Below are 24,177 nucleotides of genomic sequence, written 5' to 3' on the forward strand. Positions count from 1 at the left end.
ATTTGGCACCAGGGGCTGCAGATGTTACAGCTTCAGGCCTGCACCAACACCAACTGCGTGGTACCGGTGCAGGAATCCCCCCCTACACCCAGCCACATCCCCACTGAGCCATTAAAGGGACTCCACGTGCTGTGGGATGGGATTACTTGGAGGTTATCAGTGATACGCAGTGCTGATATGGAGACTGGTCAGAAGTCTTGGTCACGTCACCTGGGATCTTGTACTAATTGCTGTTGTGGTTCGTTTTTCTGAGCTAATAAGCAGATAGATAACGAGGGCCAGAGAGAGGAAAGGAAACAGCCTTAGTAATGCTCTGTGGAGATATCCGTTCCTTCTCCTGGCTGGGGGCAAGTTCGGCAGCAGGGAACAGAAAGATCTTCCCAAGTTGATGTGACACTTTCCAAGGTGATGCAGCACCCCTTCTTCTCTAGAAAACTGAGATTTTTTTTTCCCTTTCCTTTTTTTTTTTTTTTTTTTTGGTAGAAAAAAATATCAGTCAAATGCTATCCATGATGGTATTTTGAGAGGGGAATAAATATTAAAAAGCTGTTGTAAATGTCCTGAAATAGCATAGCATTTCCACAGAATTCTTTTAATCATAGAGCTACTCGATTGCTATTTTTTTAATCAGAAACAACAAGTTTTCTTGCTTGCTTGCCCTCAGTATTCTTTGATTTTGTTTAATTTCCTGTGTCCTTGAGCAGGACACTGGTCTGATTTGTGTCACCTACATTTGCTCAGCACGTGATGCACAGGGGTGGAAGGTTTTGTTAGGACGTGTTTGTGCTGTTTAATTTCATCTGTGCTGCTTGCTGCCCTGATTCCTCAGCACCCTACCACAGCACCTTTGGGCTGGGGCAGCAGCCCATCCTCCTGGTTGGGGCTGAAGCCACCGTGCTTCATGGTTTCCACCTGAGCCCATAAATCACGCTGGAGTTGGATTAAAGCTTCGGTTAGATCCACTGGCAGTTTTGCTGTTTTCACTGAACCTTGCAATGATTTGGACGTGAGCTGAAGATTTATGTGTATTTGCAGAGCCCACGGTTCCAGGTCAGAGCTTGGACCGAGGCATTACCAGGGAATCATTGCTTCCCCAGACGTCTTTGGTGGCCTCCTCTGAAGCAAGAGACATTGCTAGGAAAATGCATCCAGCGCTTATCTCCCTGCTGGGTCTCCTGAGAAGTGCGAGACGCGATCAAACAAGCCTGAAAATGCTGATATAAACATTGCTCAGGAAAATGTGCTCTGCCCTCGTTGTTCTGAACCACAGCGATACTGGAGCCTGCACATAACAATGCCAGGACGAGCATATGGGTAGATCATGAGCAGAAAATTAAAAGTGGAGCACAGCACAGGTTTGCTTTTTTTTTTCTTTTCTCACCTCTGTACATGCAGACGGGAGTCATGGACGGCTGGGATCTCAAGGAAACCCCAGCTCCGTGTCCTTGATGCCAAGATAAATGGGTCGACGTGATACTTGTGCTGGTGTCCCCCAGAAACTTCTGTCTCAGGGCAATCCTGGTCTCAGCAAAGCTGACTGGGGTGACCTGCTCCTTACAGCTCTTCCCTTTGGAGTGCTGTGATGCACATCACCCTGTAACCATAATTTTTCACAGCTTTACTATCTGTATTCACCTGGATGTTGCTGTCAGGGCTTGAACCATGGGGGAGACCCTGCTCCTTTTGTCCATCACCCCACGTCCCATGTGTGCCAACCTGCGTACGCGCAGGCGTGCACGCTCCCACGCCGGCCGATCTCCAAATCTGCTCCAGAAGACTCAGAACCATAACAATGTGGCAGTAAAAAATAATGAAATGCCATCATAAAAAAAGATGTGGGAAAGCAATTATTTATTTATACCTAGGGAACTAGGAATAATACACCTGCTTCATAGGGATGGCTGGCATAAAGCTGGCATTGCATCGTGGTACTTAATAATTTTTTACCACACTTTATAGGCTCTTTCCTGCAATTAATGCTAAATAAAATCAACATTTCTCCAACTTGCATTTCTGGCTCTCATTAACTCTGTTCTTGCCATTCACCATCTCTCTCCTTCTTGGTATCTTTGCTTCTTTTGTATTTTTCTTCTAAGTTTTTCTTCACTCCTTCATGGCATCTGTATTCCTACTTGTTCATCCTTTTTTTTTTCTTTTCTTCTTTTTTTCCCCTCTCCATCTCTGACTCTCCTTGGCCTCACCTCTGTAGCTCTATTTAGAGTCTTCTTTTTTTCCCCCTCTCTGTTTCTTTTGTATCTCCTTCATATCTGTATGTTGGTAAAAGGGACAACACTGAAAGTCGTGATCACTCCAAGAAGTCTTGGCTTTATATCAGTAGAAACTTGTCTTCTAAAGGAGTGACCTCAGCTTGGGTGATGGCTTGGGGTCCCTGGGCAGGTCACCTTGCTTATCCGTGCCTCAGTTTCCCCACCTGATAAATAGCTGGCTTGGCATGTAGCTGGTTGTACCCTTGGCTGAGTGTGGGGGCCCCAAGGTGCAGCCTGCAGATGGAAATGGAAAGGGAGGCTGGAAATTTGGACTGTCATCTTCTCAAATGAGCTGATAGATAAACGAATGCATTAAGCCATATGATGGTGGTGGTGCTGGTTCCAGGACAAAACCAGTCCTGAGCTCTGTGCTTGATTAATTATCTTTCTCTATTTATTTTGTAGGAAGGAGAAACTTCTCTCAGTAACCAAGAGCCACCTAGACCTGCTGGAAGCTTTTGGTGATGAAAGATCTGTGGAGGTCTCAGGAGCTGTGAGTCCTCTTGCCTTTGTTCCCCCAGATTTCCAACTGGTTTCAAATTCTGCAATTCTGACATTTTCCTTCCTCGTGGATTGGGAAGATGATGCTGGCTGCCAGCAATGCTGCCAGCAGGTAGGATGGAAATTCTCAGGGAAGAGAAAACTTCACAAAGGTCCATTTCGGACCTTACGTTTTCATGTTTTGAATATCAGGCAGAAAGATCTGATGGTGAAATTTCCCCCAGTTTCACTGTTATTTTTTCCCTTGTTCTGGAGTTTAACATAGTCAGTGATTTTTCTTCCTGCTGCTTCCCACCCACAAAATAACTTTTATTTATTCCCACCTTAACAATAAAAGAAGGACTTTTTTTTCCAGTGCCCCACCCCTGCCTTATGATTTAAAAATTGCAACTCTTCTGGTTTTATTTTCTATTATTTTAAACAATAAAATTGTATTTTTTTTTTTTTTTCACACAGAAATGTATTTTGGACGAAATGCTGTTCCTCTCTGGAAATCTCCTGCCTCCAAATTCATGGATTTGCTCCTAATGCCACTGAAATTGTTTAATGCATTTAAAATTCGTTTAAGTAGATAAAGTGAGCTGGGAGAGTCATTAAAAGACAGGGTTTTCCTTGACGGTAGTAAAAGATTTGGGAACAGATCCTGACTGGGCCTAACAACTGCAACCAGGTGAGAAAGTGGCCCGTGAGCTGGGAGACGGGAGAAAATCAGCGCTGAGAAGAGGCACCTCAAAGCCCCAAATAAAAGTCCCACAGGGCGCCCTGTGATGGGGCAGGGAGCCCTCCCAAGCCTTATGGGGTTGCATCGGGGCTTTATTTAACAAAAGCAGTCACAAACAGGGCCCAGGATGGCTTTATGTGCCATCTAGTTCAGAGGCAGGGAGGGAGGGGGGGGAACATATAACATTTTCTCTTGCCTCCCACATAGGCTGAGTAAAGGGTGAGAGATTTGCCTCAAATAATATTCTCTCGCTGCTTCTCTGCTCTGAGCTTTAACCTTTCCAGATTTTCCTATTAAAACACTTGGAGGGGAAAAAACGAAACAAGGGCTTAAAAAATAGGAGCCTTGTGACCTGTGACAGCCAGCCCTTCAGTGGTGTGGGATGCCCCAGTGCTGGATTTGGGATGTGGGTGATTGCAGTGGCCTCTTTGAGGTCTGTCATTACTGAAAGTCCTCTCCCTTCTTCTGTTCTTTAGGTTATAGCACCCGTGTGGCTCAGCCTGCCCTTGCTGCTGTCCCCTTGCCTGTCTAACCTGCTTTTCATTTGTCCCCAGTGTCTCCAGGATGTTTTTTTGTCTTTAGCTCCCACTTTTCAAGACCGAGCTAAACGCATGATTTTGGCATTGCTGTTTAGTGAGTGTCTCACTTGGACTCTGCTCGAGTTTCTACATCTTCACAACAGGGCTGACACTAATTGCCCATTTGCAATGTATTTCCAGACGCGTGGCTGCAGAGTGCTATATGAAAAAACAGGCATTGTTATTATGAAACTTTCAGGAAAAAAAAAAAATTAATAGATTCAAATAACTCCATGGTCATTAAAACAAACCTTATGTGGATGGAGGAGACCAGAGCTGAATAAACCTTGAGCAAACACAGCCTTTCAATATGAAACACACACTGGTTTTAATCAGCGGTGCCAAATAAGTTTTATTTTCCGAGGTTTCTTTTCCCCTCATCTCCTTCTTTCAATATTATCAGTTGCAGAAGGGGAACATTGCCCGGCTCCTGCTCTTAATGAGTATCATTTTTAAAAAAACAACAACAAAATGCTCTGCTTGGGCTGGCCAGGTCTCAAGTTGCTTTCGGCTCCACTAGGATCTCAGCCAGCCTTTGTGAGCGTGTTGTCCCGAGTTTAAAGCACCTCTATTTTTCCCCAGATTTTGGACAAAATTGGGTTCAAAGCCCCATCAGCCAGGAGGGGAGCGCCGCCGACCACCGCCTTGCGTTCGCTTCCTTTAGGGCAGCCACGAAGCCATTTTTCATCCTGCCTCACCAAAGCCTCTCCTGTGTTTGTTTGGGAGACAGAAATAGCTTTCTGCTAGGAGGATGATGAGGTTACACATCCTGAGCCGTCACGGTGAATCAACAGCCTGGAGCGGGGAGCTGCTGGGGCTGCCGGCTGCCTGCAAGGCGGGGAGTGGGAATGGCCCTTGGAGGGGAGCGCGGTGTCCTTGGGGACGTCTCGGGGCTTTTTGGTGCCCTGGCTCCTCCACGAGGCCCTGAGGAAAAGGGAACGTGCCTTCTGACTTTATCCTGCTATTCTCACACCAAATCCAAGCTCATCTCTGGGGGAGGAATTTGGAGGCAGCAGCTTGTACGCTGCAAAGGCTGGGAGAAAACGGTGCAGCCAGCTCCTTGCTAACACACACCTAATTTTTAGTAAAAGCTGTGATGTCTGCACACAGGTTGGTTTGTAGGTGCTCAGTTCAGCAGCAAGGCTAACAGCTGATGATCGCAGAGGTCTTTTCCAACCTAAATGCTTCTACGCCTTGCAATGAGATAGTGGAGGAGAGCTTTTGGGTGACACATGGCTCAGGCTCATTCCTGCATGGGAAGCCCTGAGCCTCCTTTCCCTGTCTGGAATAAACGAGCACCCTCCTGCTGATGCCATCAGGCCCTGTGACCACGAGCTAGGCTCAGATGTGCTCTCGGTGGCTGCAGCAGCACAAAGTTGTGTAATTCATTGGCAAAAGTGCCTGAGCGTCTTGTTCCCTGCTAGTGGGTTTAGGTCCAAATCAGTAGTGGTATTTTTTTCACCTTCTTCTTTGTAATTTCACCAGATTGTAGACGTAGTGTAGACATGATTCCATGTAAATATATTTTGTCCTTAACTAAGCTGAGGCCATCGGGCTGCATTTGTTGCTGGTGAAGATTGTGAATGGAGACGTGCAGTAAATTCTAAGCAGCTGCCAGCTCCTGGTGATGCTGAGCTCCCCGCTTCTCAGCTCAGCTGGCCAACGTTTCTGTGCTAAAACCGGTGATGTTGGGTTCAGATATAACCCAGCCTGAGGTCTCTAACAGTGGCACAGACATTCCCTGTCAACAAATACTCTCAAACAGTGACGACAGTGCCCTAAAGCAATTTCCTTCTGAAGCTGCTGGAGGTGATGGCTGACTCATAAAAGCTTGGGAGCCTCCAGATTCCTTGGCTGGGTGGGATGTCCTGCTGCTCCTCTGAGGGTCTCGTGCTTGGGCAGGACTTTGTGTCCTGTCAACTCAGAGGATCAACGAGTGGGTGGTGGCCGGGCTAGGCTGAGCAAGAGAGACAAGGGAATAGCAGAGACCAGGAACTGACCTGGTGACGTAGCAGTAGGATGAGCTCTGGATTTTGCAAGAAAAGGCATATTCCTTTCCTCATTGTTTCTAATTTTATTTTATTTTTTTATTTATTTTATTTTATTATTTTATTTTATTTTATTATTTTATTTTATTTTATTTTATTTTATTTTAATTTAATTTTGTTTTAAATTAAATTGAATTGAATTGAATTTTACTTATTTTATATTGTTATTTTGTTTTATTTTATTTTATTAATTTAATTTTACTTACATTACTATTTTATTTTATTAATTTAATTTTCCTATTTGCTATTTATTTTATTTCACTTATTTTATTTTTTATTGCACTTCTGGAGACACCAATGGAGGAACACACGGTCCTGTCACCGAGCAGAGGGCTGCAGGCTGCCAGCTCCCACCCCTGATTTTCTAGCAGCGTGGCACTGGGCAGATTCCCCATGGATGAGACAAGCCCAGTGGTGCCCACATGTCCGTGGGGCGGTTTAGGTTCCTGGGGGCTGTGCTGAGCATGACTAATGGGTGAGCCATAGGGGAAGGTGCAAGAGACGCACTGCACCAAGGCTGAATAAAGCAGAGCCCCTTACCCAAAAAACGCATCCTGAAGCCAACAGGAGCAGTGAGGGGTGCTGCAACCCAATCCCAGCCCCATTGCACTGCGTCTCCCCAAGGAAATCCCCCCGTGTTCTGGAACCACTGCTGACAATCGGCTCACCTGCAGGTATTTAGGAAGGGGAAACCTCAGCACCACGCCACCAGAGACCATCCCTTTGGGGCAGGTGGCCGCATCGCCCCATCTCCCCACAGATTTTAGTCGCAGATCAAGTTATCCCACACCGTGTCCAACGTGACTCGGGCGTTACTCACCCTGTTTACCCCTTCCACCCCCCTCGTTCCTCCTGCGGTGCCGAACCAGTCGTGGCACCTAACCGAAGCCGTCTCAGCGGGGCGGGATGGCCGCCTCGTCTGCTGGATACGTCAGGTCATGGAAGTCCTCCCAAGGGGTGTAATTAGCGATCACCACACCCTCCTTACGCACCCTGGGCTTGACGAGGCTCGTTGGGCTGCGAGCCCTCGAGCAACACGAGGGAAAAGCACGGGGTGAGTGTGCCCAGAGGGGCTGCAGGCGCCCACCGCCCGCTGCCCACCCCCTGCCCATGGGGGTTCGGAGCCCAGCAGTGCACAACTCGGCCCCATTTACCTGCTGGTTGTGTATTGCACCCAGAGTGGGCTTGGAGGCAACTTGTCGCACTCTACTCTGAAATACTAGTGGGGAAAAATATCCCTCTCTTCGCAAAATTACTTTTGCCATCGATATTTGCTGCTAAAAATATCAGTCTCTACAAACTGAAAAAAAAATATATATTTTTTTCCCATTGCTACAGCTTTCTCCCATTTTTCCAGTGGCATAAATAGAAAAAGGCTATTATTTTTTTTTAACTTTAGATTCATATTTTTGAAAAGACAAAAAAAAAGCTAAAAAAAAAAAAAAAGCCAAGAGGTAAATGTGTCTGGCAAAACCTTCACTTACTAAAAATATGTCAGATGACTTGGAAGGATATTTCCAAGAGAACATGAGAAAGTGTAAGATCAACTCTATTTGCAAATGAATGGCCTTTGGATGATAAGTGGCAGAAAGGAAACCACTGTTCCTATTTAACACAGCTCCAAATGTGCAGCTTATAAACTTCCAAACTTCCTGATGATTTCATGCTCGTGGTGTCCCTCCTTCCTTCTCCCACCTCCTTTCTTTTTCTCTCTCTCTCTTTTTTTTTTTTTCTTTTTTTTTTTTTTTTTCTTTGCATCGTCAAATGTGATTTATCTTTCCCCTTTATTCTCATGCTTGGCTCCTTTTCTCTCTCAGTTAGGTCAGCTTCTCAGACCTGGTCTTACATCCCCTTACGAGCTGTCCTAGCACCAGCACAGCTCGCAGCATCCTCAGAGGATGCCAGTGCTCAGCGGCTGCTCTCTGATCTACAGAGCTCTTGCATTTCTCCCTGGTATCTGCTCCACACAGATGCCTGGGCTGATTTTCAGTGGAGTTACCCATGCTCCTGGGTCAAATCTCTGAGACTCTCTCTGATCCTCTGGGCAAAAAGCCCACAGCCTTTAGGACAGGAAGATGCCTCCAGCTCAGCTTAGGGAGGAAAAATCTGGCATTTGCTTTTAATTGATTTTTTAAGCTCTGCCCTTACAAAGATCTAAAATAAAACACAAGACGCATGAAGGAATGAAAAAGAGCAGGATGTCAAATACGTGACCTACGTCAGCAAGGAGCTCGCTCTCAATAATCCTCCACCTGAGCTACCTGGGGGCAAGGAAGGAGGCTGCGGGGACACGTCCCACGGGAGGCAGCCGTGGGTCCTGGCCTCGGGGCTGCACGCCAGAAGCAGGAGGGACACGTTAATGCCAAGAAAGTCCCCGTCTTCGCTCCGGCAGGTTTATTATCCTAATTGACTTACAGCGCTCGGTTCTAAATTAGCCTGCTTGGAAAGGTGATCAGCACCAGTAATTTTCCACTTTATGGCATACTTTATAATAAATAATTAAAGAAAATCATAAATAGCAGCAGTATTAGATCACTGGCACACACGAAGTAGTTTTAGTTGAAAATATGGTGTAGAAAAGAGTTTTTTTTTTTTTTTTTGATGATGCATCCTTAGAAGCGTGTCTGTGTTACGCTTTTGCTATAATTAAATTATTGCTTATAAGAACTTTTGCTTCGTCAAAAAGAGGAAAAAAAAAGCACAATTACAATAATTCCATTTCAGTGTTTTCCATAAGCTTGTAGCCAAGTTGGCCAATAACTAAGGCAAGGAGCAGGGAAAAAAAAAAGAAAAAAAAAAGGTATGTATTGTATACTCACTTAAAACTTGGCTAGAAATGACCTTTTATTGTCTAATTTTTTTTTCCATGCCCAACTTGGCTACTTGCGACAAACTCATTGCCAAGTTTCTACAGTGTGTTATTTTCCTATGTGTTATGTGTTCAAAAACATTTTTAAAGCTGCCCTCCAAGCGTCGTACACGGGTTTTGCATGGACAAGGCAGCGGAGGCTGGGTTTGGGCGCATTACTGATGCAGATGCGGGTGCTTAAAAGCTCGCTGTGTTTTGTTGGCCTTCTTATTCCCCCCCCCCCTCCTGCTCCCTGCGTAGCCCAACATGGCAAGGCCTCCAAATGGGCTGTGCTCGCAGACGCGGCTGAAGACAGCCGTGTGATGGTAATGTAAACCTCCTCTGTCGGCCTGGAGAGGCACCAGGAAACAGCCCCAGGAATGCTTTTTGCAGCGCGGGGCCACGCGGTGGCATTTGTCACAGGCACCCGGCCGCTGCGCGGTGACGTGCCTTGAGTCTGAGCACTCCGACGGCTTTCAATTAAATCATAAGGAAGAGGTTCTGGGTTAGACCTGAAACTGGGCTCTTCAGGAAAGAAAACCAACCCCCAGAGCAGCTCCTGTCACTTTGTCCCATCCATAAGGACCAGCCCGTTGCACCAGTGATGCTTCAGTCACGATCAAATAACTGCAGCTCTTGGCACATTTCAAGCGTAATTTCTGAGTCCCTCCTTAAAAATACCACACTGGAATATAGGTAAAGACCAGGACAGATAAAGAATATGCACAGGCATATTCTTATTCTTATTTGGAGTCTTTTTACATCAAGAAAAAAAAAGGATTTTAAGGTTTGATGCATTTTTTTTTTGTGGCCACGCATTTTAAATTTGCATTTCTCTGCATTTGCCTCAGAGATCTGTTCATTTCTTTCTTTCTTTTCTTTTTTTTTTTTTTAAATATTTGATTTCATTTTCTGTTTTTCTGTTTTCATTATTTTTTATGAAGTTCTGCAGTGCTTTATTTATCTATTTATTTATCTTGTGGTGAGCAGCCATGATATGACTGATGCCTCTGACAAATTCCAGTCACAAAGTCAGCCACTCAAAAGTGATAATGAGGGCAAGACTTTCACAGCTTTTATTTCCTCTACGTATTTTGTCCTGTATAAACTTACCCAAAGGGTAAAGCCTTCAGACATCCTGATCATGAAACTGCCTGTGCACGTATTTAATTTTATTATCCAGTGGCACAAGCTGAAGACATCTATTTCTAACTTTTGAACATAATTTATAAATTCAGAAAAGTGAAATAAAAGTGAAAGTTTCAAAGGTTGTACAAGTTTTCTCTCTACATCTCGTGATGCAAAAGGTTTTTTACAGCCCTACCTCTAATGGTTTAGGAGCAAGAGCCTCCTCAGCTGAGACAGGAGCCTGAATCGATCAAACGTAGCAGAAGGTGATTGTATTCGTGAAGGGTCCCTCTCTGTTCTGTGACTGTCCTGTTTTCATATGCTTGTTTTCACTCTGATGTAGATGGACTCTTCATTTGCATGCTGGTAATTGATCGCATATTTAACTCTTCTGCGTGCTCTGCTGGGAGTTGTTGGGTTACTCAAATGTAGGTCAAATAAGAGAGGACTTGGGGAAAAAAGTGAGGGAGAGAAAATTGAGAGAGGAAAGGTCATGTGCAGCGTGGTGCACACAGATGGCTTATTATCGCTAGGACCATGTGGCAGAATCCAAACTCATCCGACAGTCTGTTTTCGTGATGCAAAACTCCTTCAGGGACTGCTGAACCTCCGAAAGCATCCGCGTGAATTCTGCAGGATGTTCTCACTTAGCTGACCTTGCAGAAGCCTTGGAATAGTTGCAATTTCAAATCTGCTTTTGCAAGCTAAGAGGTTTGGTGCGAGGCTGTGATGGGATGGAGATCTGTTTTAACGTTCACCAGGTCTCTAAACCCAGACCCCACAGGTTTTGAAGGAGTAGATGGACATTATGTAGGTCCCACCTTGCCTTGCATCTCAGCAGGGGTAAAGTAAGAGAAGCACCTTCCTGTAGATCAACCCTTAATTTTCTCCTGCTCAAAGACCACGCAGAAAGCAAGATTGAAGCGACTGAAAGATTTATGTTGGAACTGGATCCCCATGGATCAGAACACGAATAACACCTCCGTCCCCTCCCAAATCTACCAGACCTGACCTTTCACAATCACCGTTTCCTGACCACTGACTCCAAAGAAAATAGAGCTGCTGCTTGGTATTTAATGGAAATCTGCTCAAAACTTGTCAAAATACACCACCGTGCATGTCAGATGCCTGGGACAAGACCTCTACAGTAGTTTCCAGAAACCCAGCGCAATTACTTACATTTTAAATTATCTTTAATTGTCGCATGTGAGTTACAGAAACATTTTTCCCCACTCTGAAGCAAGACCTCGCTATTAAGAGTCACCCCATAATTGCAGCTTTAATAGGGGAGCCGCAGCAGGTCAGCCGCGAAGGTTAGCGCGGGGCGCAGCGAGGCGAAAGCGGCTGCTGCACACCCGTAAGTGGAAGTGACACGCCACAATAGCCCCATCAATTATGTAGGGGCAGTTTGGAGTGTAAACTTTTTAGCGAATCTAATTACCCCACCAGATGTTTTAATCCAATCTCCCCGCCCCTCCCCTGCCATCAAATGCGCCGTGGGTTTTTTTGAGCTCCTGGTATGGAAAAGTCACCTGGGCCACACGATCTAGAAGAAACTTGACGAGTTTTTTTTTTTTGCAGGACCTGAGCATCCTTTTGCTCTCCGAGAGATTATTCAGGGTTGTGGGTGGGTGCACACACATTCAGGATGCACGGGATCGAAGTGAATCAGAATGAACGCTCTCCTGCATTGATAAGGTTGGCACAGAGGGTGCAAGACTGATGAAAAATAGATGAGCTGGTGTAAAATGTGCTCAGGAGCTGAATGACAACTGTTAGCCTGGCGATGCCAAATGGAAGCAGGCCCTGTCAATAGCATTAGAGACGCTGCACCAGATTTTCCAAGGCTGTTTGCAAATTGACCCAATGTTCCTGCTGACACGAAACCTTGAAAGCGCGGCTAAAAGCAGCATTGCTGAACACGCCTGATTTGCTCACAGATTGTGGTCAGATGTGAGCAGGAAAGAAACTACTTGCCTGTGCATCTAGGAGAGGGGAAAATAGTGAATTAACTGTGCACAGAAATGCGTGATGTTACCTTCTCAGCCGTGCAGAGCAGGGAAGGAACCTACCGGCATGGCGAGGCGTTTCCTCCTCCTTCGGTGAAGTTTGGTTTTGGCTTGGTGGGAAATTGGGGTGTGTGCATGCAACGTGTTGACCAGTCCTCAGCCTCGACTGTGGTGTTTGGAAAAATCTCTGTCTTTGGCAACTTAAAACCCTATAATGAGAAAAAAAAATTAAAACAAAACAACAGTAATAAAAAACCCCACAACCACAAATCAGAGGAGTCTCAATCTGTTCTTTGTCAGAGCTCCAGCTGAATAATTTGCTGGTCGTTATTTTTGCCAGCTTATCGCATTAATAGATGCTTTTCTTCCCTTCTAGCCCAGTTCCCCAGTCGGAGAACAGTCAGACTTGTACCAAGCACAGCTTCAGGCGCAACTCTTGGGATGGAAACATGCAGAGCAAACAATGAAACAAGACTGTTTATAAAGCCTTCAACACATTAGGCAGTGGAGAAGAGCCCAAGTTTCCACGTAAAGGCCTGAATGGACAAGAATGACGTGGAGCACATGGAAAATATGGAAAATGTGGAATAAGTAATAAAATTATAAATAAAACAAATACAATAAATTGGGAATGCAGTTTTACTTATAATGATTTGTGTTCCTAGTAACCCAAGACTCCTTTACCTTTGGAAAATTGTGTGTTTTTCCAACGGGGGAGCTGGCTGCAGGTGACAGGTCTGCCTGGTTGTATGGTGGGTTGGATCAGTGAGCGGCTGGAGCGTTCAGCAGGGAATCAGGTCTCCAGCAGGCTTGTGGGAGCCCCTTCTCGGACAATGACTTGCAGCACGATCGCAGGGAAAATCACTTAATCAGTCAGTGGTTAGCGTTAGTGCGGGAAATTTGGCCAGAAATGAATCTTGGCTTGTTATGGGCAGAGAAATTTGCATTGGGGAAGTTAGACAGATGCATTCTTCCCATTTTGCTTTTTTTTTTTTTTTTTTTTTTTTTTTTCCTTTTTTCTTTCTTTCTTTCTGTATTTTCTTGGGTATTGATGACTGCAGTTAATGTGTGGGATGGGGATTCTGGTTGTCCTTGCCATGAAAGCTGGCAGATACTTCTGGGCCTCAGAGACTGTGGGACTGCCTGCAAAATCTCTGCTTTCATAAAATGCTTGTAATGAGGTTTTCTTTAACATCTTTGGTATCTTTTCAGCTCCAGAAAGGAATGCTCGAAAAATGACTAAAACAAAAGTAAAAAAGTGCTCGTCTGCTTTAACCACAGCTGGTGCCTTATCATCTGATTCACAACAGCTAGCTTTACAAAAGAAACTTATCAAACATGTGAAATATCCCTTGTATTTGGAATGTTAAAGGGTCTGATGGAGCCCAGGAGCCAGCATGGTTAAGGGCACCTGTAGTGAAAACCAACAGCGACTGGGGCAGGATCCCAATGCCTCTGACCCCCATTGCAATGAATTTGGTATCAATTTAGCTGTAGCCCGTTGGACACGGCTTTGGTAAAACTCGAGAAAAAGGCTCAGATTCATGCTTTCCAGCCTGAAGAACTGATATCCAAACAGACCATCCAAGGGGAAGCAGAAGCCCAGAGGAGTGAAGCAACTTGCCCAGAGTCATTATAAGAACCAAAGCTTGCACAGAAAGCAGGCGGGGGCCCTGCTGCAGACACCGTGCCACAGCCCGAGATGATTAAGTGCTGAGCTACACGAGACTGTCCCTTTGCTGTATGTCAACAGCCTGGAAAATTCCCTTTGATACTGCTGTGACAGTTTGGTTTGCTGTGCTGGCAATAAAAGGAAAAAAAAAAAAAAAGTGTGTTGGGGGGGGGCGGGGAGTACAAGCCGGGTATGAATTGCGGCTATTCTTCAAGGTGAAAGATCTGAATTTCCATTTTCCTCTGCCATTAGGACTGATATGGGTCTGACTGGCCACTATACGGTGAAAAAGTCCCTCCGTGTGCCAGTATTGAAAACTGTTTGTGCATTAGTTGGAGCCTTTGCCAGTGAAATAATATCATCTCCTTTGTTTATTATATTGAAACCCGATAAAAGAAAGCATCGGAGGGGGAAAAAAAGTAAGTTTGTGGTGTGAAATGAATGTTCTCGTCTGGCTCCAGGATGCAGCCGTGAGTAACGTCTGTGGCATCGCCAGGCGGCCAATGGCAAAAACAAGTCACTGTGCTGCAGCTGCCAGCGGGGGCAGCTCCAGAGGGGCTGCCCGTCCTCCCCAGGGGATCCTGACCCCGCACGGTTATGGGGACGGTCCCCTTTGGGGGCATTGCTCCTGGGGTGGTGGGGATGGCGTAGACTGAGTAGCTCAGGGCCAGACTGAGGTGCTCTGCACTGTAATTCCCAACAAGGTAGACCCATGAAAGCTTGCTCCTAAGTCCATCATTATTTCAATGCCCCAGCATTTAGAGCAGACCCACTCCCCCCAGTATTTTGCTGAAAAAGTGACAACGCATTGATAACTATCTCTGGCTCCAAAGGTAGCTCTGCTGGATTGCAAATTAATCAATTTTCTGCTCAGAAGAGACCTGAACCAAGGGATGTGTCCTTTCCAAAGGTAGCCTGTCTGTGCTGTCAGTGTGCTTGCAAGCTGAGAGATCCACTTTGAAGTATAGCAACAAGAAATTACATTATAAAATGTAAGCAAAGACAAGGTCCCTGTACAAAAAACAACGAACCAAACAAAAAAGATTTAAAAGATAACACATGGCTGAAGAACTGTGGGATTCCAAAAGTATTAAACAACGAGGGAGAGGAAGAAGTGTGAGTGAAATTGCACATTGTGGATGCCTCGGGCCAGTCGTCCCCATTTTATTTCACTTTTATAAGCGTTGGCACAGAGGGGTCTCACTCTGTGACAGGGGACCTAGGTGTTAATGCAATAGCAGTTGTAATAATGGCAGCAGCAGCAGCAGAAATAAAGGCAAAGTCGGCACAAGATGGCATGGCTCTGTCTCACTGCCAGCACCCGAGCTGACCCAGCTCTGCACGGGGTCAGGCAGTCCCTGGGGAGGCTTTTGTGCCTCTCTGGGTCCAGAACTGACAAATCCAGCACCATCAGTGTTACCAGCACAGGCCTTAAAGAATTTGCTGTTCCAGAAAAACAGCGTTGTCTTAAAAAAAAAAAAAGATAAAAAAATAAAAATAAAACAAAAAAAACAAAACAGAAATGCCACCACCAACAAAAAGAAAATCATAAAGGTTCACTTGAAAATATATGGAGGATCTTTTGTAATCTTTTTTTAAGTTTTAAACCTCTAGGGTGCCTTTCACATCATAGTTTCTGGCATCTGTGCAACAAAGGCGCACTGGAAGCAGCCTGGCTCGAAGTGAAAGCTGAGATTCACATGACTCTCAGGGCTGGGGTTTTACAGAAACAAGAAAACCAAACATCACCCCCTCACCAGCTTACATCATGGCACTTTGACATTTTGCATCAGCAACACAGAACTGCTCCTGCCCTCCCGAAGTGCTGCAGCCCATCAGCCAGTCCCTTCTCTCCAGCGCTGCTCTGTGGGATGCTTTTGAGATGAGGGCTGTATTAAAGGGATACCCCACAAATTTAATATGAAAAATAGAGAACACTAAAGGAAAAAGAGCCCCTTCTGGCAACAGATGGCCCACGAGGTTTTTCTGCAAGTTTGGGAAGCAACAGCAGCTGAGCAAGGAGAGAGAGTCCAGTGAGGACAGGTTAAGGGCTGTCTCTCTGCCACATATCCTGGGCACCCCTGGGATTTTCCACCTTGGCATGTGTGCCCTGGGCTTGCTCCCTTTGCACCAGTTGCAAGTCCCTTGGGGCAAGCAGAGTATTAGGGAAAGTTCTGGGGTAGTGCAGGTGGTGTAACACTCATCCACTGCATGGTGAGCTCTTCACCTTTCAAGCCTTTGCTCTGCCTGACTTGCAGCTTTCTGCAAGTTTTCAGCCTGCTGGAGACTTCTTTAAGGCCAAACCCTCTGAGCTGATGGGATCTGCCATGATCAGGTCTCTGCTGGTGCTCTGGTGGCTGTGTCACAGCTGCAGTGTTCATGAGCTGCTCGTTTTGGAAGCTTCAGCAGATTATTGGAGTTAAACCGGTGCACGGTCCCTGCCTGCAGCTCTCCAATGCACATGAGCATCCTTGGATCCCAAATTGCCATTTGGGGCTGAGCTCTGCAGACCCCACTCCACAAACCCCTTCTCCCACTGTCGCCTACATCCTCCTCCCTTGCTCAGCATCCCAGGCAGAATGGCTCCAGCTCCTGGTGGGGGATCTCCGGGAGGAATTAGCTGGGGAAGCGTCTTCTGCTGCAGCTGGGTGGGAGCTTGCGTAATGTTCTAACACTATCAGTCACTTTGCTCATATTTACTTCTTTTGGCCCTATTCTCTGCTCAAATAAATTTGCAGCTGCAGAGGCTGCGCTGTAGCAGAAAGCTGAAGGATTTATGTCCAGCTAGTGAAAGGTTTACAGCCCAGCAATGCGAAGTTGCACAGTTTCTGCTGCTGGAGATGCGTCCTCCTCCGCTGCTTCCCCCTGTGCAGCTGAGCTAAGGGCAATATTGCCTCGTGGGCTGACTTTAGCTCTTCCTTGCATCTGCGGAGACAAACTCCACCCTGGCCATGGTCTGCAGGCAGGCATTCAGCCTGTCTGAGTCGCCCGTGCTGGTGCTGGCAGCGGTTCCTTGCTGTGTGCTTGACAGAGCCCTCCCGGGCGCCGTTTGAGGATGAGCTGGGATGAGGAAGGCTCCACATTTCATTCCCTGACATCTCTGCTCCATTAACTCGGACTGGCCCAAGCACTTTGGCTACAAACGCGTGTGTCTGGGGCAGGCTCACAAGCGCTCGCCCCGCTGCAGTGACACGCTCTGGAGAGCTTTTACTTGCTCAGAAAGGGTGATTGTGCACAACTTTGAATTCCAAAAAAAGGTAAATTATGAATGCTTTTGTCTGAGTTTGATTTATAATCAACAGGGAGAGGCTGTGCTGTGGTGGCTAGCTGAGCAAACAGGACTGGTCCTGGTCCTGGTCCCACCCAGCCCCTGGGATGTGGCGGTGCCTTCCCTGTGCCGCGGTGCCCATCACTGGTACGAGCCCTGTTGGTGGAACTGCCCTGTTTGGCTTGTTGCTTCTTTAAAACAAAATACCCACCAAAAACAAAACAAAACAAACAAACAAAACCACACAAAAAACAGATTTCAATAACATATGGCATAAACTCACAATAGCAGAAAGGAAATCCCTGAGGTGGCTCGTCTCAAAATACCCTCTTCGTTGCCCTCCCCTGGCTCTCCCCTCTCAGCTATGGGACCGAGGGTGCTGGAAGGGGTCTGGGGATGCTTGGGGCTAGCAGGGCTGGGGGGGCAGCTGCTGCCTTGGTTTCCGTTAACCCCGGCTCGAGACGAGGCTTTGGCTGCGCTCCCCATGCAGCAGGACGTCAGCCCTCACTCAAGCTGTCTTCATTTAAGTGTTTGGTGCTTCACAGATTACTTCCAGGCCCCTGGAGGGTAGAAAGTCTTTTACCTCCTCTGGCCCCGGGACTGTTCCAACAGCTGTAACTATTTCATTTTTAATTTACTCGATACAACTTGTCTCTGCTTAATCCATCAGGACAACGTTGAGGGTTCCTGACCCATAAATCCAGGGTGGGAGGGTGGAGGGGACTGCAGGGGAGGGAAAAGAAGGGAAAAAAAATACAGAAAAAGAAAGAAGGAAAAGGATTTTGAAAAATTGTGTCTAGATTGTAGCCAAATGTGTTTTTCCAAGCTTACTGCAAAGTGCAAGATTAGAATCAGCAAAAGAGCCAGGTCTCACCTTGGTGCCTGGGGGCGAGGAAGGACCTCAGCTTTTCTCATGGCGACGTATGCCACCACCACCAAACTGAACTTCTTCAACAGCTTAAACCTCCCAGATTTGTCTGGAATGGACTTTAATCCTTTTTTTTTTTCCTGCTAACCAATTCCTTTTGTTAAACACATATATTAAAGTGACAAAAAAACTCACTGTATATTTACATATATAAGCAAAATAGGTTTTACATTATGAATTTTTAAAGGCAGAACATCCTCGCCTTCAGGTGCCACTCTGCCCCCAATGCCCACCGTTAAAGGCTCTCTGCCCTTCTTTGGGTGGGTGGTAGGACTGCTCTAAATCAATCAGCTGACATTAGACTAATGTCTAATTAGCTATGGGTGGGCATGTGCTTTGATTATAGGAAGAACCTCAGGCAATGACTTGTGTTTTTAAGACCCACTTCTACACATATCAATCATCTTCTGACACACGGAGCAGGAGAGAAGAAAAATAAGCTGCAATGCAAAAAAAAAAAGGATTAAATTCTAAAATATTAATGTGTACATGAGAGTGTGCATAACCATATGGCTACACTGCAATTCCTCCTGAAAGAAAGAACAAATGCCTGTGCATTAATAACAGAACTTTCTCTGGCTTAGGAAGAAGTCAAAGAAATAAATTTTTCCTTTACCATCCTCTGTGATTTTAAGCAAAGAGACAGGTTTCCTTTTTAGGGAGAGAAAGGTAAGATGCCGCATCCCAAGGAGACTTGATACTGCTGAAGGTATTTTAAACAGAGCTAAGCAGACGTCTCCCATCAGCGGAGCTCCTTCTTTGGGGGACGTAGCACCAGGCTGTGTTCCCCCTGCCTGCTGCTGCCGTGTCTCAAGGCTGCTCATAGCCATGGTCCTCCCCAGCTCCGTGCTGGCAGCCCGAGGAGATCATCAAATTTCCCCCCGAGGAGATCAGCAAAGACCGAAATCAGTGCTGGAACAAAACGAAATCTTAATACATTTCCAAAGGGGGTTGCTTATTTGTTTTATTTTGTTTTTAAATAGTCATTTTTTTCCTTCTTTCTCCTGCAACTCATCTCCTATTTTTCTAGCATTTATATGATGGGGCCATCTCTCTGCTTTCTTCCCTGCACGTGACAATTTGCCCAGCTTGGCCGTGTGCTGCACGTGTTCTGCTCTCCCTAACTAGCTCCGTCTCTCCTTTGTAGTCACCCTCTGCCTCAAGAGGCTCCCCAAGTGCGGACAGCAAGACTGCGAAGACAAAATTGATGCTAAGTGAGAACATTTCAAGTTGGAGAATTTTTCTACGTCAAAAAAGAAAAAAATAAAATAAAACCCTCTTCAAAAACCACCGTCTCCATTTCTCACTTTAATTGTTTCACTTCAGTCTGTGTAACAATGCCTCGGTTTATTGGGAAAGACAAGAGGGATTTTTTTTAAATTACACGTAGATATAGAAACCGTATAGGAAAGGTTCTAATTATAACTATTAAACTCAGAGAATAAAGGGATACAGTATTCCTAGTCTGCTTGGTGGTTAGGAGTTATGCAATACTTTCTGTGCTTTAAAATGTGTGGCAAACGGGGCAATTTTTTTAAAAGGAAGAATTATTTTTATTTTATTAAAATCACCCTCAACATTGTTCTGCCTTGGGTGATTGACTTCACCTCTTTCCTGAAACTCCCGATGCAGAGCAGATGGGGAAGAGGTTTCTGTGAGACATGCCAGAGGTGTACTTTAAATAATAATAATGCTAGTAATGCTAGTAATAATAAAAGCCTCTGATGTGCACACTCCGACTACTTTTCGCCTGGCTCCTCCTGCAATTCTCAAAGACCACATTTTAAAATTGTCGGGTGATGATTATCCAGGGATTAGGGATTAGCATGGTGGTTTGACTGCTTGTCAAAGCCTTAAAATAATACACAGATTAAAATAATTCAATTTTCTTTCCCAGTTCTCATCAATAATGAAGCAGATGATTTTAAACCCCGTGTAACCTCTGATGGAAAAAAAAAAAATCTCCTGTGGGTAATGAGAAGGGGCAGATTTTCTGGGCGTTCTCATGATATCGGGTTCAATCTAACTTCAGTCTGATATCTGCAGAGAGATTTTGTAATATCTGTAGGGCTCAATTAGCTGTCAAGAGTTTGATAGGCTGACAGTCTCATTTAGTACACAGGGAAGTTAGAGATAAATGTAAAAATAAATATAATAGAGCTGATCACAGAAAGAAGTTTGCTCTCCTTTTTGAAAAAAAAAAAAAAAAGAAAAAAGGAAAGAAAAGGAAAGGAGAAAAAAAAAAAAAGGTTAAACAAACAAATGAAACAAAACAAAGTTTTCTAACTTAAACTCCTCCCTTTCTGGTGGCAACTGAAAGCAGCCCGGGACTGGGCCTGAGGAAGAGAACGAGCTGGGGAAGGCAGAGCTCATCTCAGAGCACTGCTGGTGACCAGACGGATGCATTTTCCCAAGGGGAAAACAAAATATTTCAAAAGAGGCAAACGCCAGGACCCTAAATGCTTTTAGTGTGGAAACAAACAAATATGTGGGGTGGGTGAAGAGGAAATAGAAAGGGAAAGATGCTGACAATGCAGATAAATGGGCACCTGAAACACGCAGGGCACAGAAACATTGCTCCTTGATGCTGCTCCTCCTCTGAGGGCTGCAAGGGGACAGCGTTCTCTGGTCAATATTTCTGGCTAGGAAAGTGTTTGCTGATTGCAAAGAAATTGCTTTCTTTTTCTTCCATATGGATGCTAGAAAATTCCCACTGATTTTTAGCAATTGCACATGTAAATCTCTGGCAGACTGAGCCCTTAACATCACACAAGCTGGGCTCCACATAAACTCAACCCACCTGAAGCTCGTGCATCTGAAATACTATTGACGAGCACTGAGGGGCAGCTGAGCAATGGGGTGTGCTCTGCAGAGGCACAGCTGGGGGTCCCAGGGGACTTGGTGAGTCCTCACGGCTACGTGAGTGGCCCTGGAGCTGCTTTGTGCCTTGATTCACAGCCTGGAAGAAGGTCCCAGACCACAAATCCTGCCGCGAGCCGCTGTGCCCAGCTCCTTGACTCAGCCTGCATGCAGGGAGTTAGGCTTTTTGTCTATTATTCTGTTTATTACCAGACTTGAAAATAATAACTCCTTCAGCTGAGGCTACACAACCACAATCAGGCAATTCAGTGCATGGCTTAGGTGTTCTCCTGGGTTCCCGTCTGACTTCAGGCCTTCACCAAACAGTTTCTGAGAACAACTCTGCCTGTCTCTGCTTAGCTCAGAAACGCCATCCCATCCTGGCAGACAACAATCTGGATGCAATTTCTCACCTTATGGGCCTGCTCCGTGAGATTACAGCAATGAACGTGCCCAGGGATGATGCTGTTAGCTAGTACAGAGCTCCAGATGGTGCCAAAAGGTGCATTTTTTTCAGCAGTTCGGGTGTAGGGAGGCACCACACAGGTGGGCTGCTTGCTTCTGTGGCTTCTCATTGCGTTTCAAACCTCTCTGAGGATATCGGTGCCCATGTGCAGGGCACTTACTGGTGACATGGTGCCTGCAGTGCCAGCCAAAGCGACTTGGCAGAACTCAGCACTGATATCTCACCTGCAGCACCCACGGCCCCTCGGGAAGGGGAGCAGTGATGCAGCAGCAGGATGGACACTGGACACGATGCTCCTCACGCTCCTGGGGCACCTCCGGGCTCCAAAGTGGACACAAAGGACTCAGCCCTGAGTCCTGATGGGTGGCAACGAGAACAGACGAGTCTACCCCTGGCTCGCTGGCCACTTTTTCACCAGACAGGGCTTGCTGAAGGCCGCTTGTCTGGGAAAGCACGCTGGCACACCACTAGTTAACCTCCTAGGCACAAAGCTCTTATTCAAAACCCTTGGAGGCTCAGTGCCTTGCAAAGGCTCGGCGAGATGGTTGGGGAGCCTTGGTCCGGGAGGGCCCGGCTATTCCAGACAGGACCACAGAGGCAGATTGTGGTGTGGCTCTACCCGGTGGGCTTGACCTTCCCGAAGCAGTTTAACGCATCCCCATCCCCAGAAAACCACCAAGACCGAAGCTTTTTTGCAAAAAATGAAGGCCTGTGTTCCACGGCTGCCTAGATTTCCTCTCAAGCTGTTAATTCCGAATCCTACAGAATCAAAAGCAAAATGCACTCGGGGCTTTAAATGTGTCACGACTGAATTGCCCTACAGAAAGCCCAGGTTTTATTCCTTTTCCCAGATCTCATGCTTGCTCATTAATTAGTGCAAGTCTGAGGAGATTAGATGACTTTTTAATGTTTCCCATGTAAAAAACGCATAAAGTGACTTTTTTGTTTTTTCCTCTGCAAATGGAAAAGGAAAAGTAAAGAGAACTTTTTCATTTATGCACAGCTATTTTTTAATTTTTTATTTTATTTTATTTTTTTCTGAAAAATGTTGCCAGTACCCAGAAGTGTCAAATTCTAACACGCAGGGGGAATAATGTTGTTTTTTAGCTGGTAATAGTCTGTGTTTTTGTGGCTGACTATTGGGAAATTTTTAACATATTTCTTCATCCTGTACTTTCAGGAGATGACTTTTTTAATGTTCCAGCATAGAAAACTCATAAAGAAAGTGCACCTTTCTTATTGTCAGTGATCATGAATATATCTTTTCCTTAGAAAGCAAAAGTAATTACATAACTGGGACTTTTTGTATGCACATCCTTATGTTGGTTTAACATCCAGAAACCTGATGACACACGTTGTTGTCTGGAATTTAGCTTCCCACCTGCACTCTTAGGATTTCAGGGGCATGTTGGCACTTGGCATGCTGGCAGCAACTGGGACCCAAAGGAGTGTGAGGGGACGGATCTGCCCTGCAGGATGCTGCCTTGCAGGCTGTCCCATGCACTGCACCTGCGGTTTTCTGTGATTTTTAGAGCTCTTGCAGTGTTGGGGTGCTCGGGATAGCATTTGGCTTTGCTGGAGGCTTGTGTGGTTGCAGTACTGCCCACCTGAACCTTCCCAGCAGAGGGAACTCAGAACATACCAGTCCCTGCACCTTCACATGGAGCTGGAAAATACCCAGTGACTGAAAGAATATCTCAGGGCACATCTCTAGGGCTTCTTTTTGGTGAAGGTAACATGGAAGCTACATCTCAGCTGTGGCAGTGGGCAGGAATCCAAAGGACACATCTGCACACTGCAGAGCACAGCGTGCGTGCCCCGAGCTGCACTCAGCCCAGCACCGAGCTGGGGCTCTGCTTTGCTCCACTCCGCTCTGCCCTGCTCAGGGCACTTGATGCCATGTAGCTGGGGCAGCTGCTTTACGTGTGGCTGAAAGGCAAAAGCTTGCTATTGCTAGTTCGTAGCTGGCACTGCACTGCTCTGAGCCCCGGAGCTGGCTGGGGGTGGAGAGGGACGTCTGCTCCGTGCTCGAGATTTGACTGCCAGCCCACGCAGGCTTGACTTTGTGCAACCAGGAATTCAGGCTGAATTCCTCGAGCTTGTGAGCTCTTGTACCCGCGCTTTCTATCAACACTGCAGTGTCTCATCCCGAGCCGTGAGCTGATCCTGCTTTCTCTTAACCCAGCAAAGCCCAGGAAAACCTCAATGACCCCACGGAGGGCACTGTTGTGAGAGCTGAATGAAATGGTGGCGGGGTGAGCTAGCGGCAGCCCTGCGAGACAGCAGTGACAGATAACAGATATGGGGATGAGTCTGAGGTGGGCTGTGGGTCACCACACATAATCCCAAACCTCCTTCCAAGCCCTGGTGCTCACCCCAGTTTGGATGAGTGGTGCAATACCCTCAGTCTCACAACTGCTCTGAGCTTTTCCCTCTCGCGTGGAGGAATCTTCAACCTGGGAAGTGCAGCACGGTAGTCTCCGTGATCCACTACAGGACTTCACCCTGTTGCTTTTAGCCTGCTGGGTCATTTTATCAGACCGACGAGCATCAAGCACACCCTGGGACATGCAGCCCCCAGGGAGCCTCCCTCCATCCCTGCACCAGTGCCAGCCACGCTGCTGCAGCGTTCCCTTGCCACCCCGTGACATCTTCTTTATGGCACCAGGGACACAAGCCCAGGCCTATTTCGTGATCCCACTGCACCTATGAAACAAGCCTCTCTGGGCAGTTTCCTTCTGGGAATAAACTGTCATTTTTCACCACATAAAATTTTATAAGTTTCAAGCGAATGGAAAATGGATTTTATTATTTTATTTTATTTTATTTTTTTATATATCTTTTTTTTTTTTTTTTTTTTTTTTTTTCCCTGAATGTTTTATGG

General features: G+C 46.1%; 2 long non-coding RNA genes across 2 annotated transcripts in view; both read left to right on the plus strand.

Moving 5' to 3' along the window:
- LOC119713132 (uncharacterized) overlaps positions 1-13,378 on the plus strand; it is a 126,797-nt gene extending 113,419 nt beyond the window's left edge. The window contains exons 7-8 of the long non-coding RNA XR_005260065.2: positions 2,673-2,760; positions 3,225-13,378. This is a non-coding gene — a long non-coding RNA (uncharacterized lncRNA). The remainder of the gene's footprint in view (positions 1-2,672; positions 2,761-3,224) is intronic.
- Positions 13,379-20,522: 7,144 nt separating this feature from the next.
- LOC119713187 (uncharacterized) lies at positions 20,523-22,289 on the plus strand. The gene is made up of 2 exons (XR_005260128.2): positions 20,523-21,004; positions 21,041-22,289. It is a non-coding gene; the product is annotated as an uncharacterized lncRNA (long non-coding RNA).
- The last annotated feature ends 1,888 nt before the right edge of the window (positions 22,290-24,177 follow it).

This window comes from Anas platyrhynchos, chromosome 19 (assembly GCF_047663525.1).
Source record: "Anas platyrhynchos isolate ZD024472 breed Pekin duck chromosome 19, IASCAAS_PekinDuck_T2T, whole genome shotgun sequence".
NCBI classification, from domain to species: domain Eukaryota; kingdom Metazoa; phylum Chordata; class Aves; order Anseriformes; family Anatidae; genus Anas; species Anas platyrhynchos.